A 17502-nucleotide genomic window follows, 5' to 3' on the forward strand; every position below is an offset into this window, starting at 1 on the left:
ACAAGTCATGCAACTTTAAATTTCATCATACCCATCTACATAATAGTCTTGTATTAATTTGGATTTGATTTTAAAGGGAATCTATTAAATAACTGCAAAAGAATAATGACAGCTGTTAAAGAGGAGAACGACTCCTGATAAATGCAGCCGACTGATAGAAATGAGTCTTCTGGGTCTTTAAAAACTTCTACAGTTAAAACAAAAATATGTAAGCTGCCAACTCTAGGAGGTTACAATTATATAATTTTGTATAGTTAAAAAAAGAAAACCATCCAATGTATTTCATGTGAAAAAAGATAAGAAATAAAAACTGAATTCATTCATCAAAGTCCTGGAGTTTCTGGGATGCTTTTCAACCTATAAATGTATACACTAATAGCCCAGAGCTCAACATTCATAACCATTGATATTTTGAGTAAGTTTTGCTCTTAATACATATTTAATTTCACTTTGAATTCAAGACTTTTATTTATAATGAAGCATTTTTTACATTGTGGCATTGATCCCGACTGAACAGGGCTATTGAAAGGAGGTCATGAGTCCAAACTCACCCAGCAGAACCCAAACTCATTAATTTCCAAATTTTTCTTTAAATATTATCCTCCTATATCATGGACTAAATGTTGTTTTAATTACAATTAATTCTGGTAGAGGATACTGAATAAGAGTCTGCCTTATATGTGTGTAATTCTATCATGCAACTCCACTTTATGTCATTAAACCCCCAAAACTCCCAAAAACTATCACTGAGGACATGTCACATTAATGAAAGTAGCCCATTTCCCTGCTCTTCCTTTTTCATTAGGTAGTTGTATTGTTGTATAGTAAATTGTTTTTGCTTTTGAGGTTTCTGTAATTTTTTTTTATCATCATGTAAAGTGCCTTTGAGTACATTTCAAAGCGCCATACAAATAAAAATGTATTATTATTACAGTATTTCTGCCAGTAAAAGAAAAAAATAAGATGAAAACTTAGCCTTGTGATTAAAACAATGCTGTAAGTCATTATGAGAACATTTCTAAAAAAAAAAATACTTATTGTAGTATCTCAAAATAATGACTTAGTATTGCAAAAATAATGACTGTATCTCAAAATAATTAATTTGTATCTCAAAATAATGAGAAACTTTCTCAAAATATGCTAAGTCATTATTATGATAATAACTCATTATATAGGCTACTAAGTCATTATTATAAAAAGTTTAAAATGACTTTTTGACAATTTTTTAAAAACACATTGCCGGAAATGGTCTTCCTTATGTAGGCTACACGATTTTTGACCATATTTTGACGGAACCAAAACGAAACCATTCTTTTTATTTCGCCCATAGGGGGCTGCGAAAAAACGTCAACAAACAGCACGTGTCGGCATCACGCTTGCCGTACTTGGCTCCGCCATTGTTTGACAGATCGTTGCTAACCAGAGGCTTTCCTGGATACCTACTCAACAAGAACAACAGAAAGAAACTTCCAAGGGTCGTGTGGATTTTTAAGACGCCTTTCAGCGCCACAGAGAGCATGAAAGAGGACAGACGTTAACGTTACAGCCAGGTACCTTTATACTTCCTCCTTACTTTCCTCTTTCACTTCTCAGGCGCTAACTTCCGACAACGGTAACGTCAGTTAGCGTTAGCTTCTCTCAAGTTTACAATGAGGCACAATATGGTAAAAGTTGACGGCATATTACATATATTTGCAACATACATAACGCTTTAAGTTTCATCTTAAGCGTTATGTTACCATGAAGTTGGTGTAACTAGCTAGCTGCCTTTTGTCCAAATAACGTTACGTAAAGTTAAGTTAGCTGACTTATCTGACTGCTGAGTTTACATTGGTGTATTCGAGCAGTGTGACAACATTTATTAGCGTCGTTTAGAGCACCTGCAGTGAAAATATATACGTAACCCTGTTAAGCTAATTACTCTCTTTCACCTTTATACATGAATCAGTCATACAGCTGGTTTTTATGGAAGCCCATTTCCGCCTATGTGATGAAAAAAAAAGATCCTTTAAGTCATTATAATGAGACACTCTCAAAACATAATGACTTAGTACCTCAAAATAATGAAAAACCTTGTTGAAATAATGACTTAGTATCTTAAAATAATGAGAAACTTTCTCAAATAATGAGAAACTTTCTCAAATAATGAGAAACTTTCAAAAATAATGAATAGTATCTAAAAAAAAATAAAGTCCTCTACTTTTGTTGTTTCTCTTTGTACCATAGGGCACAACAGTCAAATAATGTTTCAGCACAGCACAGTCAAGTAGTAAATTGTTTGCAGAAAATAGTTTGGGGTCAAATTATTGTGCTGTGCTGTTAGAAAATTGAGAATGCCAGGTTTGCTCTTTGCAGTAAGAACGTTTTATGAGCGCTGTGTAGTGATATGGAAATAATAAGAATCACCATTGTGGTACTTATCTAAATGACGACCATTCTTTGATGAGGGCACGAAAGTGGTGAGCTCGCCTCTAAAAATATGGAGGATCATTACCGAAGACACCTCTGCAAATACATCCATTTCCAGAAAGGATGAGGTGCATTTCTTTGGAGAGATTTGAAGGATTACTGAGTCATTATTGGTAACCTAATGCCAGTGATATATGGGGTGTCATACAGGTCTTAAGATCTAAGTCCAATAATGAGCAAAAGCATGTCTTCACAGGTATAATCCTAAATCTTGACTCCACATTTTTGATGTTGATAGCAAAGGTTAATCCTCCTATATATTAAAAATGGAGGATGCCCTTTGTTCTGGCCCACTCTTGAGTCCCTGTTGTCAGAAATACAACCAGAATCTGGGCAGAAAAAAAAATGACGTTTGAGGTGCTTTAAGCAAACCAGCTTATTCAAGGAGAAGCAACTGCGTAGGTATTTCTATCTGCTGAGGAGCTGTGGGCCGATATGTTTATTTCAGTGTTTTGTAATTTTATGTATTTCCTGTGATGCTGTGAAGACTTACTAAGAGCAAGCAGGTGATTCATTAAATGACTAGGCAGTGGATGTATACCTAACTCATTTCTTAATCAAAATAAAATATGCAACCACGCATGCAATCTTTAATCAGTGTTTAATCAAAACATCATGCCTTTGCCCCAATGTGATGAAATGATTAGTTGATGAATACATTTATCCATCAACAGAAAATTAATTGGCAACAATTTTGATTATCGATGAAGTCAATTTCCAAGTAAAAAATTGCCAAACATTTGTTGTAGGGTTGCAGCTAACAACTAGTTTCACTATGGATTAATCTGCCAGTTATTTTAATAGTTAAATTAATCTTTAGTCTATGAAATGGTAAAAAATAGTCAAACAAATTTAATATTTCCAATTTCTTAGAGACCACGGTGATGTCTGCAATTAGCTTGTTTTCTCCAACTAAAAGTCCAAAACCTTAAAATATTCAATACGTTGTCATATATTACTGAAAGAAAGGCAGGCAAATGGTCACATTTGAGAGTCTGGAACCAGAAAATATCTGGTATAAATTATGCTTGGAAAAATGACTCGATTATCAAAATAATAGTTACTGATTCATTTTCTGTCGATCAAATAATCGACTAAGTATTGCAGCTCTAATTTTCTGCTTCCATCTTCTCAAATGTGAGGATTTGCAGCTTTACTCTTGTTTTCTTGTATTCTGTTTATTGTGTGAAGACTTGGGTTCAGTAGTTTACCTGCCTCCTTCTACTTGGCCCTGATTTATTTAAGCAGTGTTGAGGACTGCAGGACGAAGATGTAATAGGGGTGTCAATATTCTTCATGTCAGCAGGCTGTGCTTCATTAATCTGTCTGATTGATCCAGCATCCATGTGGTCCCATGACCTTGCTTTGCACAAATAAGAACTGCACCCATGCCAGTGTTACCTGATCTACTGCTTTACTTTGTTGATGGATTTGTGTTTGACTTATTGGAGGCACAGGACAGAGACATATGGACACTACAGCTGTGAGTGCTGAGGGGATTCTACATGTGTATCAGAGTAGGAGGCTTATTGTTACCAAGGGGGTAAGCTTCTCCTCGGACCGCGAACCTCCTATAGCGCCATTTTAATGCTACAAAGCGATCACCCCCCGTTAGCATTCCATTGACTGCCATTCATTTTGGCGCCACTTTGACAGCGAATAACTTTACATCTGAAGCATTTAAAGACTCTGTTTGTCCATTGTTTATTTCTAAAGAAACACGACAATGTATAAAAGGCTCCATTACCTTGTACTTCACGTTATGGCTCTGTAGTAGACGTTTTTGTAAAAATAGGCTAACGATTGTGTCATAACCACGCGACTTACTGTCGCATAGTAGAGGAATTACCGTATAGTACAGGAGAAGCTCGCAGGCAGTTTCGTCTCACATTAGCTGTTTAAGTGCAATTACTAATGTTAACTAACATTTTAGTTAGCAATAATTAGCCTGTGCCTATGTTATCTCCTTACATATTCCTACGCTCTCCGTCTCTGCAAGATTCGGAATGATTGAGATTTCTCTTGGCACAGCTACCAGAAGACTTCCAACTTTCAGACAGGTTGCTCACGTCACATTTACGTCGTCTCTCTCAGTTGGAGGCTGTGCAGTAACGCTCAGCGCTCACCGGAAAAGTGCTTCTAAAGGCCTTCACTGGTCTCCGTCCAGAGCAACGGGATCTGTTGGTCCACTCTTATATACAGTCTATGATTGTTACATGTTATGACGCCATTGTGCTTTGTTGCATTGCTTAAGTCTGATCAGCTGGGAACAATGGTTGGCTAGCATTAATAGGAGACGCTAAACAAAACAAATTTTAAACAATCTGTCAAACCTACACATAGGCCTTTTAACCCGTACCATATTCCTAAACTTAATCATCTGTAACCAAATAAACAGAATACAGACAGCCTTCTTTGGAGCAAATAACCCCATTGGCTTCCTTTGTCATTGTCAACCTTCTCAGATTCATATTTAATGATATTCATATAATGATTGCTCATTCTACTTACATATTAACTTACACCGTGACCAGAATATAACTTGATTTTATCTTGTTTAATTAATAGTAAACCAGCTTTTTTTTATTTAAATGAGGATTTTTTTTTAATTGCACACAGTATGTTAGATCATGAATGGCTCTCTGAATCTTCTTTGTTAGAGAGGCCCATCAACATCCATTTAAAAGAAAATGTATTTTTTACGATATGCTTTTGTTGTAAACTGCTCTAACAATCATCCTTTTATTAAACGTGCACATCGCTGCACTGCATTTTAGATCTGTCAGTTCAGTTAAATGTGGATGTTAGGTAAGGTGACCCTGGCTGCTTGGATGGAACAGAAGTAAACTTAAAAAAAAAAAATGCAATAGCATTACATTTGAAGTCAAAAGCCTGCCCTTCATACAAATCTAGGTTAGTTTTTCACTTCAGAATTAAGGTAGCCTGGTTATAATATGATCTTAGTGTCAAAATAGATTCTGGCCGGTGCTTTGGGCTGTGCCTCAGTGTACGTAGGACTTACATGAGGCACAGAAATAGTGCTGCCACTAACGACTAATTTTCTAACGACTAATCTTTCCACAAATTTTTCGATTAGTCGACTAATCTAAACAACTAATTTAAAAAAAAAAAAATCAAGTGTTTGTTATTTTGTCCATTTTATTTTTAACTCAACTGAAGGGCGAAAAAAATAAAATGTCACCTGTGCCATAAACAATATAAATAACTTAAATGTTACCAAATAAAAAAATGACATAAATGTAATTTAAAAAAATAAATAATTATCGATTTTCAAATATTGCACCTGTCAATACAGAACAAAATATTCTGTAGCCTTTTTTGCCCTGCCGACGTTGTCTTTGCTTTAATCAAATCAGTATATATGTTTAACATGAAGGATACTACTGCTTGAGTGCAGTAATCACTGGGAAACATGCATGTGTACAGACAAGGCTAGCAGCGCAGCATCAGACACCTTTCTGGTGTGTGAAGACATAGAAAACGCCACGCAGCTGACACACAACAGAAACACCACGCTCACACCACGCAGGCAGTGTGTAGCTGAAAGCAGGCAGACATGCAGCTATGCTGCTCACGTTTACACTTGCGTGCATGGCGGGGTTTAAATCATTGCCAAAGTCTAAGTAGCCTGTTTAACATCCAAAGACAGTCATTGTACTTGTCAATAATTAATAAGCAGTACAGACTTGCTCGCCGTTTCATTAATAATCATATACTTACGTTCAGAGGCGGAGTGGCGATGGGGAGAGTCTGGACTTTTTCCCGGTGGGCCGGTAGTGTTTCGAGGCCGCGAGGGCCGGTCTGATAATAGTTATAGATTGCAGGTTCTTAGCAACAGCATCCGGCGGTCTGGTGTGCCGCGGCCGCGGCGCTGCCTGCTGGTCAAACTGTGTATCCTCTGCTCAACCCTTACGGCCTGCTTCCGCCATCTTCAAAGCAGTGAAGGCGGGGTGGAGGGGGAAGAAAGAGGATAGCAGATTAACCAGCAGGGTGCGCACAGACTGGTGTAGAGGTGAATTACAGTGAGCCGTTTGAGACAGGAGACCAAAAATAAATAGATGGTCAATAGTAAAACAACACGTCGGCTAAAAAAATTGCCATCGACTTATTTTAATAGTCGATTACGTCGACTAATCGCGGCAGCACTACACAGAAATCAGTCATCTTATGTACATGTTTTGTGGTTATGAGCTGCTGAATTCAGAATCAGCGACAGCTCTCTATTTGAATCAGAAAACACATTATAAATAACCTGAGATGCTGAGTTAAGAATTAGGCTGGATTAGGTTGACATTGACCCATAAAATTGGATGCAATATGTGCGTGGGTGTGCATATTTACCAGTTACCATGTCATTCATACTGATGGAGAATACATGTATATTAATGTCCTTAAGCAGTGGAGTTATTGATGGTATATGTAAAATAACCCTTCCTCTACATTACCCATCTTTGTGGACACAAGGAGAAATATGTTGTTTCCTTCTGCAATCTTAATTCAGTTTATTAAAATTCATTACCATAACAGCACACCCACTAAGTTTCCACCACCATATGGTCAATATTTGTATTACTTGAAATTGCTGTGAGTGGTGGGCAGTCTCTGCTTTCAGATCCCACATATAAAGTGTGTCATGTCCTTGATAATCAGTGTGCAATGTTAGAGTAGCTGAAAGCTTGTTTAGGAATGCTAATGCGGTGTGCAGGTTTACATGCAAATAGACTACATCTATAGTGCAATTTAATTAAAAACATGCAATTCTGCTGTATAGCATAAAATGTGTTTTTATAGCACAAGTCACTCAAAAAAATCAAAGAGAGACATTTTGCTGGTGTACCACAGCTGTAGAGTGCTGCTATTGTAAAGACTACAATTGAACTTCAATATTTTGTTCATGCTGAAGGGGAGGCTGTCAAAATCCTGTCCAAACCTTCCTGCTACAGCAGTCCTAGGCAACGCTCTGCTCTTCACAGATACAAAATCCAAAAGACTGGAGGAAACCATTAATGGTCAGGTGTGATACAGGTTATGTGTAATTCATGTAGAGCTATTAAGCTGTCAAACATATTATCTAAATTGGATTGTTTTCTAGAGCGGAGTCGATTAATTCATTAGTTAATTGACAAACATTTAAGTGGCTTATTCTTTTGAAGCAAAAATGGCAATTCTCTATTTCCAACTTCCCACTTGTGAGGATTTGCTGCATTTCTTTCTGAATACCATAGATATAAAACAATAGATGTGACATGTAATTCTGACTTGCAGTAAAGTTTCTGCCTATTGGTGGCAATTGTAAACAGTACCCAAGTAAGATGGCAGACGGTTATCCCATTAGTTATGAAGTCATGTAACATCTATTGTTTTATATCAATACTGAATACAATGAAAATAAGCATTAGTTGCAGCCATAGTTGTGGGCAAAAAAACTAAATCACGATATCCTATAGTACTACAGTAAAAGCAGAGTTACTCCCAAAAAGGACAGAGGCATTGTTGTAGTTTTAAATCTTTTGGTTTTACTTTTTTTTTACTCAGTTGCATTAATTAGGCTGATGTCATGTCACATGCCTAAACAGGATAAAACATCAACATGTCAGCACCATGGATGTATTAAGAGAACTGGATACAGTGTTCGGCGGGAAGCCCCGTACGTTCCAATGAGAGTGCTCAAAAGCGCATAAAGCAAACATGGAGCTCGGCTCTTCCGCATTGTTGGCCCATAACGCTGGTTGGCTCACGATGGGCATGCGCACTAGCAACAATTTGTTTGCGTTGTCGTAGCAACCGGTAGCAACATGTGTGTTCATGAGCTTCTCTGTCGTGTCTCTTACTGGCGAACTCATGAACTCGCCGTTTTCATTGTCTAAAATATTCACTAACGTTAAACATTGTTTTCGTTGTTCCCTATCGTTTACATGCTTAGCTAAATAAACGATAGATGTATTTAGCTAGACAACCAAGGAGATTTAATAATTATGTTGTGCTACTAGCTAGCTACCTACTAACTAGCGCTAGCTAGCTGTTAGCCTGCAGTTTCGTGAACAGAGCTCATCCATGGCTTCAGCTCTCATCCACGTTACAAGCTTTACAGCATACATCCCTTGGATGTATCATAAGAGAGAACCAAGGCGATGTAAACACTATGTCTGTAGTAACGTTATGTAGGCATATAGCTAGCTATTTACAGATCTTAATACAGCCATGCTAGCTACCCCTGATGTTAGCAACTAGCTAGCTAGCCGATAGCCCGCCAGTTTGGGAAACGCTAATGACGTTACATCCACGTAGCTAACAGGCTTTACAGCAGCTACATACATCCCTGGAATGTATCATGACTTCATAAGATAATACCATGGACGTACACATGGTGAATTACAACCATTAGCTATATCCATTATTACAGCTAGCTACATGAGCTAGGGAGAACAGTCATGTGAGCGGGCGGGCGCGCGGAGTCCCGCGGCTCTGCTTGCGTCCACTATGCGCGTTCATCATGTGAAATTGAATAATTCTGGATTCGCTTCTAGTGAATGTTAAAAATGTTAAAAACGTAACGTTTTAAACAAGGACCCTTTCAGTGTTTGGGCTGGTAAGTTGATATACCCAGAAACAAATTATCTGCTGAAATATAGACGTTTCTTTCGCCATGCTAAGTCTATGTGAAAAGGCTTTCTGGGCCATGGGGTGCAGTACCACTGTTATCCGCTAAGCCCATGGTGGCTTTTAGACTCGGCGCTCTTCCTGGAGGCTTGGTCAGCACCCACTGCTCTCAACGTCATGCACACAACTCTTGTTCCTTGGAAGCTTTTAGGCCCCTGTTTAAAGAAGGTTTCCATATGTTGATGAAAAATGCTTCATTAAGAAGTAGGATGTCCCAGTATTTACTTTCGTAAACAAGCACTTCCTCTACATCCAGTGTAGGCCTGTGACATCATCAGCCTAATTAATGCAACTGGCACACCTGGTATTTATTCGCTGTTGTTCCCTGCACTAATTATTATCCAATTTAAAAGTTAAATCAAAAGCTCAAAACTGCAAAAATAAATGTTTTGTTTTAGTGACTTTCCTCATCGATGTCTTAAATATCAGCCGATCTCAACCTGATGCCCTTGCATGTTATTTAAGTACTGCATCAAGATGATTACTCCCACTAATCCCATCATTAACGTGAATGGAAACACTTGTCAGTCTATTACAATCCACCACTGACCTTTTGCTTAGTAATATTAGTGTGGTGTTTCTTTCTACAGTGTTATTTATTTGTTTGTTTGTTTTAAATTTGAGACTGTGTCCTTACTGTTTGTCGTGTCTTGTGTAAAAGTGCCCCAGCACTATTTTGATTTCATCCGCTAAATCTGTCTGACTAGACTTTCCTGCCTGAGGCTATCTTGCTAAACTTAGCTTAGTGGATGGCACCATGTTGAGAACATTCCCCATGTTCTGAACCAAATTGTTTTTGTCCCACTTCGGGTGAGGAAAGGTGACATTTCTCATTATGAGATGTTTTATTGACCCTCAAGGGAATTTGGGAGTTGGATAAGAAGAGGCAGGCGGTGGGATGGTGCCATCTGAGCGAATCAATAAGCTTGTGTGTATTTTGGGTCTTTGCACACAGTACCTAACCACCACAAAACAAAAAAGTGAGCAATTATAATAGTATAAAGAGTTAAAAGCGCAATTTAAAATCTATGAATTAGTGCATGGGAAGTATTTTTTTTTTCTTGCAAAACTATATGAGTAGTTGGTTTCAAACACAAAATTATAAACCAAAATGAGATATTGACAAAAGTTCCAATATCATGCTTACAACATCCACCATCATGAAAACCTGACAATAAGTAAGAGTATGTCTCATTTGCCTTTAACCAGTATGGGGGCTTTAAATTGTGTTAACTGTATTTTTTATTTAATTAAGTATTATTGTATTCAATTGGGACCTTTTACTCGTTAGTATCACGTAATGCTGAGTTCAACTGGATATTAATATTTGCTTACTTACTTAGCACAGTTAGCCTTGATTTGATGTTTGATTGCTGAAAATTGCATTAAGAAAACATACATGCGGTACAACTTTCCTTTAACTGATGAAAATATTAAATACAGTGTCCTAGGTCTAAGTGTTTTGTATAATATCAATAGAAAGAGGGTCGTTAGTAGTATCTTAACTGTTGTGGCTGAAATGTTTGGAAAGTTCAGATGCAGGTTTCAGCCTACAGAATAGGTCTAACCCGTCTAGCCCGTTTGGTTGGTGTGTCAGGGCCCTTAGGGGCCATTTTACAGTGTAATCTGTAAAGATAGATATGGGTGCTGAGAAACTTTGATGTTATGTATTTGGAAATACTGTGGTTGGATGTAAAGGCTTGATGTTCATCGACAAAGGAGAGCGGTCCTTCCCTTTCTTGATCCGATCATCAGTCATCCACTCCCTAGAGTTATTTAACTCTCACTAAGTAGTGATGCTAATGGCGTTTACACCTGTTTAGGCCCTTAGGGCCCTGACACACCAACCAGACGGGCCAGACCAGACGGGCCAGACCAGACGGGCCAGACCAGACGGGCCGACCGTCGGCAGAAAAGCCAGTCGGACTGATCAGTCAGGTCCCCGAGGTCCAAAAAATGCCTCAGAACACACTGAGGTGACGCCGACTTGAGCGTACACTCTGCGCGTGCGCGAAACGTAATACGTCTCCATAGCAGCAGGCGGCGCTGCTCTGTATTGTTTCCATTAACAGTCTGATTATTTCCCAGAAAATGAAAACCGGCAGCTGATTGGACGAACGCGTCACGGAAATTCACAGCCAGACTGTCATGGCGGCTTGTTCAGAATACGATCTCATATTGTACTAAAATAGTTCACCGAAACGTGTTTCCCGAAACATTTTAAGCGAGAAATAGGCCATGCAGTTGCTGAATCTGTCTTCATTTCAGATCAACAAAGGTTAGCTCGAGTCACCGACCTCGCCAGACGGTCCGACGGCTGATTATCGGGCTGGTGTGTCTTCTCTCTAAAGACATTGTACACCTGCCAAGTGTTGCTAATATGCTAAATGTTTTTTTTTTTAACCCAATTCCAATTCTCAGGATTGGGTTAACTCAGGTTAACTTTTCAAGCTAAACCATTTTCCCGCTGTCAGTTGTCATTCCTAAAATAACACACTATACTGGTAAAGGACTGATAACAATTAGAATATTAATTCCCTTTGTATGGCAATCAAAGGTCAGAAAGGGAGATTTGAGGTTTTTTAATAAAATGTTTTTCTGCTACAACATCACTCCAAGTGTCGGGATTTTTTTCTTATTTACAGCTTCATGTGCACTGCAGGGTTAGAAATGAGGGCAAAGTTAATGTGCAGATGAAGACATTAGTAACTTAATTATAGTTCCCTCCCTCATAGAGGTCTTTCGTTACCTTCTGTTTCACTTCACTCAAATGGCATTTAAAAATAAATCTATTTCATAAGTTTAAACATCACCTACTTTTCTGGTATAAAAATAAACTAGCTTAAATGACAGTATGAGAGCATACGCTGTACGTTTCCCAGGAGGCTTAAAAAAACAGAGCTTTTATACTCCACGTACCATGTGGGATATGCTGTAGGTCTATGTAACGTAGAAGATGAATGGAAATCTCACAATGACCTTGCAGTATACACCTATGATAAACATTGGCATTGGAAGTGCATTGGTTATACTTTCAGGGCATAGAGGTTCCATTTAGTCCTAAACACTCACCTCTTATACAAAGCCTATTTTGTCCTTAGGCAGACTGAATTGCTGTTGAAATTGGTCCAACCACCTCAGTGCAATATCCTTTATCACTCCCTGTGGTCAGTCATTTAGGCTATGTAGCTTTCAGCTTTAGGGTAAATCTCCACATCAGATCTCAATGGACGTTGATCTTTTGTGAAGTCTCCGAAAGGTGTGAAGTAAATTAATTTTATACCCCGGTAAGCTGCAGTGACATTGACAAGAAGAGGTGTGGATGTGCTTTCATTTTAATCTAGTGCAGGAAAAATGCAGTGTTCATCACACCCAAACATTAACGACTTTTGAAATTCATGAGCTGAACAACATTGCAGGCTGTATTTTACACTTTGTTTTTCACTGATTACCTGATCATCTGAGGATGACCCTAGCGCTTTTGGACAGGGCAGTTACTTTAAAAAAAAAGAAGACATTTTTCATAAAGATGAAAGCCACACTTTTAATCAGGCAGTGCTGATGATTTGTTATAATTTTGGTGATTGAACCAAATCTCCAGTTGTCTTGATGAGCTGTGAGGACTTTGATTATAGCAAAAAGTGGTCACAACATCATTGCATACTTTACCCTTGGATATCATTTCCTGTATGAATGACGTATACATATTTCAAGCTAATGGGAACTGGAATCAGATACGGTGGATTTCTAAGCCCTTGTGTCCCAGGTTTCTTAGGATTTGATTCGTTGCCATCTGTCTGTCTTTTTCTGGTTTTATCTGAATGTGCTTTTATTTGTAGGATTACAGAAGGAGTAACATACAAAGCAACCCTATTTATTTACCCGTTTTACATCCAGAAACAAAATCTGTAGCAGGCTTGCAGCTAGACCTATGCCACACACTGAATTCGTTTATGTGATTTCTCTCAAACGCTCCTCCTCTGAAACACCAAAACTTTGAATGACTGTACAACTGAAACACAATCTTACCCTGGTAGATTTTGTAAGGATAATCTTGGCCCTTTCACTGTGACTTTTTGATGAAAGATAGCGGCTGATTAGCTGCCAACACATTTAAAATTCCAGCTCTAAAGCCAGGATACAATTTTCACAGAGCTCCATGTCAGAAGCAGCCAGACATCTGGATTAATGTGTGAAAGGATTTGAGTGGTTTTCCTCCCTCGGAGCACAGGAGTACTGGAATCAGCGATGGATAGATTTTTAGAAATGTTTATTCTTTTGTTTCATTAGGTGACTCAGTGAAAGATTTACTTGTCCAATGAGTATGTGTATTTGCCCAATAAATGAAAATTAAAATATGTAGATTTTCATTTTCATTTATTAAACAGGAAAATACTGAAATCTCATTATACACAGGTGCATTGTAGTACATGTTATTCATCAAAGTAAGAACTTTTCCCTTTTGTAAGTAAATTATATAAGTAAATGGTTTCAGTAAAAGCATGGGGGGAAAAAATCTGGTAATTCATTAGGTTAAAGGCAAGTCTGTATTCATCTTCCAATGCAGTTATTAGACCTAATGAGGGTTTGAATTGATCTGCTTTGCCGGCATACTATACACAGAGGCTGGGTGCTGTTGGCTCTCATTTAAAGAAAATGTCCATCTCTCCTTCTCTCAAAGGAACAGGCTTGGGCATTGATCAGAAAGGTTTCAGCAAGACCAAAACATACATGTACTGTACTGTACTCTTCATGTTTGTTTGTTTACCGTAAGATCAGCTGCTCAGTAAGACAAATTAGTTTTAAGGTGGGACTTTAAGTTGAGGCTTATCACCTGAAGGTTTTTTTGTGGGGGGTGGGGCACGTACACATAAAATCCCTTTGGAAAATTCTCACATTTTTATCTGCCCCTTCTATACTCTGGCCATCAGACTTTTTTCACTGTCATACAGTACAGTAGCAGTCTTTTTGCTTATGTACTGGTTTGCTACTGTAAATGTTTGAATTATATTTGGGAAATGCATTCTCCAGCATTTTAAAGATGCTGTAAATTGCATTTAATATGCAGTGTATGCAGTATGTATGTCTATATAATCTGTTTATGCGAGGTTCAGTAGCTAATGTTTATTGGAAGTAGTTTAATGTTACTTAAGTGTCCATGAATGGGATTCCGACAGTTGACTGTTGAAGGCATTGAGGAGAACTGCTTAGTAATGTAGTCTATAATAAGGCATTAAGGACTGGAAGGAATCTGTATTGCATTGAGAAGGGGACATCCTCTGCGAGTGGTAGCCAAATATGAGAAATTCATAAGGCAAATACAACAATGAGCGGATTAATCGGTGTGCCTAATTTGCTGAGAGAATCCACAAGTGTGTGGTTTTCTTTCTTGCTCTCTACTAATGAAGATGAAGATGAATATGATGCAAAATTCACTCTGATTTTAAGGTTTCCTGCCTCTTGTGTAACCTGTATTCTGTCTTAGCCTTAACCTCTGCCTTGGTGTGAATTGCCACGTGTGATGGTGGCCTTGGTTTACCAGGGAGGCGACTGACAGCTGTTAGAATGAGAATGAGGAGTGACACAGGCAATTAAAGGGCTAGATTCAGTCCGGGCTGACCTTCTGATCAATGCACTCCTATTTAGAGCTGGCAGGCTAGAGACCTGCACTCTTTTTCCAGACTAATAAAGATGACACCAAAAGCAGCTCCTGGGCTGGACTGCCAATACTTTTAACACCCCCATTGATTTTCATTACTGTTAATGGTTTCTTTGCAAATGTGAGCCGGATGTTGAGGAGGTTGTGGGTGGGCATGGGTGTAGTCAGAGATTTGTCTTGGGGAAGAGTCATCATATTATGACCCTGGTCAGTGGAATGGCTCAGACAGGTTTTTCAGTGTGTTGGAAGCAGGAAAATGTAAAATCATCTATCTATAAATTGTAGGAACGTCTGTCTGTCGAACCGTTAGTCCGATGGATTTCAAACTTGACTTTTTTTTTTTCAAATTTGAGGTGTCTTGCTATGGGCACGAGTAAGTACAGTGCCAAGTTTGACGTTGTTTGGATTAGAAATGCAAAAGATATTGTTAAATATAGGTAAAAGAAGCACACATTGGCTTTTGCCGCTCTAGCCGCTGGCCACTCAACCTGAGGACCAGAGACAGATAGCAGCGTAGCTTTGGCAGCTAAAATGTGACATACACCTCAGACCCACAAAAATGTGCAAAGTTGCACTACTTTGGACTGTCCTTGACTTTGAATAAACAAACGACAATTCCCGAATTTAAGGACGTATCAGAATCCCACACATGCAAAGCACAACCAGCTACAGACAACAGGTGGCAGCGAGACGTATCTGTATATGTGTGTCCGTGTTTGGGGGCGTGTTTGGGGGGAAGGTAACCTGAACATCACACGCAGATGCCACATGCAGAATGCTTTACAACAGCGGGAGGGACTCTTTTCCTGCTATTGTATTAAATTGCTGTGAGCTGGCAGAACATAACGTAATCTCTGAGATTATTTCTTCACAGCGCTGTGCAATGCGAGAAAATCTCAGAGTTGAACCAGGCAGACACATCAGTTTTCATCAGACTCACCCTGGGTCGGGTTAATTAAGTCTACTGCTATCTTACAACACTAATAACATTACCGTTGCCAAAATAACCGTCAACCGTCAAGCCACTAAACCTGTATGAACACCTCTGCTGAAGTGTTAAATTCGTTAACGATCATACGACACAAGACAACACCGTCTCTCTCTCTCTCTCTCTCTCTCTCTCTGCATGCGCACACACACACACACACACACACACACACACACACACACACACACACGGTCCGGTTCTGGTGGTTGATTAACACAGATATGTGCTGATTAGCTCTCATAACAGGCCGGGTGGGTAGCATACTGCCATGAGTCCATGACGCTAATGTCTGATTACTCCACGTTGTCATTGTGATATTTTGTGATTACATTCTGAATCTTCCCCGTTCTCTGTCAGGTAAATATAGTAGTGTGTATATGTGTATATATATATATATATATATATATATATATATATGTCTTCCTCTGATGTAGACGTAGCCTACACTGTAAGTCAGTAGTAGGCTATACAGTGGAGTTGCATATTAAGTGGTTTGGGGTCCTTCCAAAAAGTAATTTTGGGGTACAATTTGGTTTTGAAGAATTCTACAAGCAGCAATACCAAAGGCCAAGCAATCGCCCGTTCCAAACAGGCACATTTTCAACGGGCACTGCACTAGTAGAATGAATTTTGTAATAATCCTCATTAACTTGCTCCAGACCTCTACATTTCTGCCCACATCTCCGATTTGTTCAGCAATTGAAATGGGTCGCTAGAGTCGCTACTGATCGGTTTGGGAAAACAAAACAAGAAAGCAGCTAACATGAACAAAGTGTCAGGCTAAATGAATGAAGTGAAATGAAATGGCAATTCAGTCGGATTATTAGGCTACATCTTTATCAGCTGAGAGCAAAAAATAACACCACACGCCTGGTATCTCTATGCAAAACAAGCACACCTATTCATCCCCTCATTGTTGTATTTGCCTCCGGAATTTCTCCTATTCAACTACAACTCCAGGGTGTCCTTTCTAGAGCTGCAAAGTCGAGCTCGAATCAATTAGTTGTCAACTATTTAATTAATCGCCAAGTCTTTTGATAATTGATTAATCGGTTTGAGTAATTGTCTTTAAAAAAAGTAAAGATTCTCTAATTCCAGCTTAAATGTAAACATTTTCTAGTTACTTCACCCCTCTATGACAGTAAAGTGAATATCTTCGAGTTGTGGACAAAATAAGACATTTGAGGATGTCATCTTGGGCTTCGAAAAACACTGATCGACATTTTTCACCATTTTCTGACATAATTACTAAGAAAATTATCGACCGATTAATCGACAATGAAAATAATCGTTAGTTGCAGCCCTAGTCCCTTTATCAATACAAAGTCAATTCTGAACATCCTGTATAATCCCGACTGAAGAAGCATCTTATATAGTTACATACAAAACACATCCACTCCAGCCTTCACTCTTTGGAAATCCAGCCACTGTAATGGGGAAACAAGGAGGAAGATGGAAAAATACGTTGAATTTCTTTTTAATCCCCTGTAACGATCCACTCTATGCTGGGTCTAAAGTGGCTTGTGGTGCTGTTGTTCTCCCTCTCTTATGCTGCAGTAAACATCTCTACCTATTTTAGAGCCCTATATAGCTTCATTCTATGGCTCTAATTAGTGAGCAGCCTGGATTGTAATGCATCTTCGGGTTATATCATTCTTATTTTGCTTTCTTAGGATCATTCTTTAAACAGTAGTCTGCTATGGTA

The 17502-nt window shown here is 38.7% G+C and overlaps 1 protein-coding gene across 5 annotated transcripts in view; it reads left to right on the forward strand.

Moving 5' to 3' along the window:
• Positions 1 to 1354: 1354 nt before the first annotated feature.
• The window catches only part of LOC116052427 (ecto-NOX disulfide-thiol exchanger 2), a 178233-nt gene continuing 162085 nt past the window's right edge, over positions 1355 to 17502 (forward strand). For 2 of the 5 annotated variants that reach the window (XM_031303134.2, XM_036001418.1), the window contains exon 1: positions 1377 to 1550. The gene's annotated coding sequence lies outside the window, so the exon portion shown is untranslated. Of the gene's footprint in view, positions 1551 to 17502 lie in introns of all 5 variants that reach the window. The other 3 variants (XM_036001426.1, XM_036001408.1, XM_031303137.2) reach the window with 3 other exon arrangements.

This window comes from Sander lucioperca, chromosome 1, assembly GCF_008315115.2.
Source record: "Sander lucioperca isolate FBNREF2018 chromosome 1, SLUC_FBN_1.2, whole genome shotgun sequence".
NCBI lineage: Eukaryota > Metazoa > Chordata > Actinopteri > Perciformes > Percidae > Sander > Sander lucioperca.